We start from the raw sequence: 4,277 nt of genomic DNA, 5'->3' as shown, positions 1-4,277 counted from the left end.
TTAATGAGTTTATTCTCTCTAGGATTGAAAGATCTCTGCCATCAGATCTTAACCTTCATATAACAACATTTCTTACTATCCATCCCACCTATATGATACATGGACATAGTAGTACTCTACTATTTATATTTTTTACTCAAATATGCCAATGATGTTTTTCATCTATATGTATTCCTTGAAAATATTGAAACTTGTTTCTCTAAAACCTTAAATTTATGTATTTCCCAATATCTCCCCATCCTCTGGAAATGGCCGAGGGTTCAGGCTTCAGGCCTTGTGCCTTCACCAACAAGCATGACCATATCTTCAAATCAACTGTGTTCAAATTAATTTGGTCCTGTTAAGACAAAGTCTACCTGGAATCCACAAGCTTTTTGTAAGAAGGGAATATTTTATCATTATGTTATCCCTTTCATAATGGTTCATCTTGCTAGGAAGTCAATGTCAGAAAAAGGTAGATGGCTTTTTGATTAAGACTATTTCATATCTTTTCTGGGCCAAGAAATATTGACAGGCAATGTATTGGTAGTGTGAGACAGAAAATACAACCATAAATTTTAAGGAGTTATATTTACCAATGGAGCTTAGTAGTGTGTTGCCTGAATCGACTTCAGTAACTGACAATTCCATTTGTGCCCTTTTCAGGAACACCTATTCAAGATATTTACAGCTGAGATATGCAGGTTGGTTCTGGCATTATATGCTCTATATATTCTTTTCAATCTTTTCTCTCCCATGTAAAAGTGTAAAAATAGATTTTTATTGAGGTTTCAGGGCATCTTTGGTGCCACAGTAGCTCAAGAAGAGCCTTTTATTTTTTAAAATAAAATTGTAAATGTTCTAGGACTGTCATATACAGCAGACTAAGCTCTTACGCTATTTAAAAATTTTATGTGATCATAAATCTGTTCCATAGTCAAGTTACAGTTTTATAATACATTACAACCTGTTCCTTTCTCACTTCCTCCACTTTTCCATAGGATACATGTGCATTTTATTAGCTTTATTTTGTTTAGAAAAATCATGGTATATTTAGTTTGGAAAATACTCTATCATTCATTTTATTCATTAATGGTATTGGCACAAATCAAGAGAACAGCATACTAATAAATGATTAGTCATCAGAATTTGAACTGGAATTCAAGAACACGATTAATAATTGCTGGAAAAGAGCAGCACTGCCAAGGAGTCCTGTCTTGTGAGGGGCCTCCTGCTTATGGGTTATTTTACAATGTAGTACATGAGCTCAACGACAGATCAGTACTAATTTCTCCGAGGTCTACCCTGTTTAGAAGGAAGTTTCTCATGTATTTCCACACATCTAGATTTTATAACACCCTCTTCTACTAAGCAAATTTAATCTGTCTTAATGAAAATTATTTTTAAGTTGTGATTTCTAAAAAAGTTACAAAATAGCTTCTGTGCTTCAGAATCATAATATAAGAACACTGTTTATCTCACTTAGAGCATTTTTCCTTAAAGAATTTTTGGGTTTGTTGGGGGAGGTGAAACAAGATGGCTGAATAGAAACCTCAGCAATTGTCCCCCCACAAGAACATCAAATCCAACAACTGTCCACTAAAGCAAGCACCTTCAGAAGAACCATAACTCCGGTGAGCAATCATACTACCTGGTATTAACATTTTGTCAAGGAAAGAGGCACTAAAGAGGGCAGGAAAGACTGTCCTGAATTGCCTACATCACCCCCGCCTCATCCCCCGGCAGGGCCACACCAGCACACCGAGGGAGGACAGAATCTGCGTGTCCATGGGAGGGAGACTGAAGTAATTGTGGGACTATCCATTGAAACCCAGGGCTGCCCTGGCATAGGAGGAAAAAGCACAGGACACAATTCTGCTGGTGCCCATGGAGGGAGCATTTAGCGCGGCCTAGCCAGAGGGAAATCATCTGCTCTGAAACCTAAGTTCCCACCAGCCCCAACACCAGCTGACAAAAAGCGGCCTGACACCTGGACCAAATTCATAAGGCAGTTGGATCACAAAGGCTGTGGTCCCTGGGCAGTTCCTGCAGCTGTGCTGGCCTGGAGCCTGTGGTCTTGGGATGCACGTGACCCAGTGAGACACCAGCAGCTGCAGTCAAGCCAGTTCCTGTGTCACTCCTCCCCCAACTGCAGGCAGCATGGCTCCGGGACAGTCTTTTTCCACTTGGGCAAAGGAAAGGAAAGTGCTCACAGGACTTTGTTGTGCAACTTGGTATCACCTCAGCCACAGTAAAATAGAGTACCAAGCAGAGTCCTGAAGCCCCTAATTCCAGGCCTTCGTTCCTGGATGGCACTTCTGGAAGGAAACATGCTGCCCTGAAGGCAGTACTAGCAGGGTTCACCACCTGCTGACTAAAGACCTCTTGGGCTTTGAATAAACGTCAGAGATAGCCAAGCAGCAGTATCACGGGCTTTGGGTGAAACTGGGCTGGCCTCAGGTGTGACTTGGTGCTGGTGGCCACAAGGGAGAGCCCACATCTCTCCTTCCCCAACTCCAGCAGCCCAGCACAGAGAAGGAGGCAAGAGATTTTGCCTGGTAATTCAGGGAGTTCTCCTGTATCTTACCAAAGTCCCCCAAGGTGGTATCACCAGGAGTCTGCAAGATCACAGTGTTACTGGGCTTAGGGTACTCCAGTGCTGATACAGCTGCAGTAACCAAAGACGTAGATCCCAATACTTAGTTTCCTTTGAGTATCTGGAAAGCTTTCTCAAGAAGGATGAGTTCAAACAGGCCCAGACTATGAAGATTAAAAAAATACCTAACTCTTCAATGCCCAGACATACATGAATATCCACAAGTATCAAGAACATCCAGGAAGACATGACCTCACCAAATGAACAAGTATCATGCAAGAGGAATATTTTGCTTTTAGAGTATTATCTTATATATTATTATAAGTTCCCTACAAATTAAATATATTACTAATATTTTGTCAGTATGTGTACAATTTGCCTTTAAAGTTGTTTGTGGTATGTATGACATATAAAAGGTTTAATTTTTCAAAACTTACGTGTATCAGTCTTCTTATTTATGACTTATTTCTTTGCTTTGAAAATCTTGCTCATCCAAAGATCAGATAAAATATTAACAATTTTTTCTTGTTTTCATTATAAAAATATATATCCTCATTGTAGAAAAATGAATAAGGTAAAAAGACACAAATAGAATATAAAAATCACGTGAAGTTTCTCTTCTAAGAGATAATCAATGTGTTTTATGCATATATCTTTAACATTTTTAAAGGAAAATGTGAATCATAACTACTATATAATTTTATATTCTTTTGGTCTATTTAATATGATATCACAAGCATTTTCTTTCAACATATTCTCTGACAGTTTGACAATATGGTTTATTTTTATAGATTATATGTTATTTTTATTTTAACAGCTATATCCCCCAGTGTTTCTCAGTATTATTATAAATGCTTTTAAATAAAATTATTGCTGTTATCCAACATTTAGCTGCTGCACAGGGCTGTCCATGTCAGAAGCACTCCGTTAACAATCAACGCCTATAATTTGAAGCATTAGCCCTTGTGATTCATGATTTGGTGCTAGCACAGGCATCCTTTGTTATCTGAATCCAATCTTTAATTGAAAATATGTTGGACAGCAAATATTGGGATGGTAAGAGCTTATATTCTAGATTGTAAATGGAAAAACTAAAAATGCATTCCAAACCTATCCAAAACCCCCAAATAATTCTCTAAAATATGCTCAAATGGTCTTAAATAGTACAGCAAGTATTTAAGTAATTTACCAAGACCTTCTCTATAATATAAATCATATAAAACATCAATTGTCTAATTACTTAGTATTCAATGAACTCAGTATAGGGAGTGTTTGTGCATAGTTCATATTAATAGTATCAGATTCAAATTGCATTTCTCTGCTATAATGCAGCAAATATGACTGTAATGCAAATATAGTAAAATAATAAAGATGCGTAACAAATGCAAAAAAGCATAGTGAAATAAAATACAAATATCAGGCAATTTAAAAATAGTCACCATCTGAAGAGTTACAAGTGAAATTTAGTGGCAATAGAAATGAGATGGAAAAGGCAATCAGCTAGTCATGGTTGCTGTCCTGGGATGGGGAAAGAGAATTCCAATGAGATGGGGAGAGAGGAGGTTCATCCATGTTCAAAATCTAGGAACTGGGGAACTTTGTCTTCTCCTTGGAAATAGTAAATCGGAAATTGAATGCTAAAGCATCCTTCAAAGATATTGGTGAAACCATGGGACAAAGAAGTACTCAAATAGGAAATTTT

The sequence above is a fragment of the Propithecus coquereli genome, unplaced genomic scaffold, assembly GCF_000956105.1.
Source record: "Propithecus coquereli isolate 6110/MARCELLA unplaced genomic scaffold, Pcoq_1.0 Scaffold15, whole genome shotgun sequence".
Taxonomy (NCBI): Eukaryota; Metazoa; Chordata; class Mammalia; order Primates; family Indriidae; genus Propithecus; species Propithecus coquereli.
Note: the sequence above shows the minus strand (reverse complement) of the source record.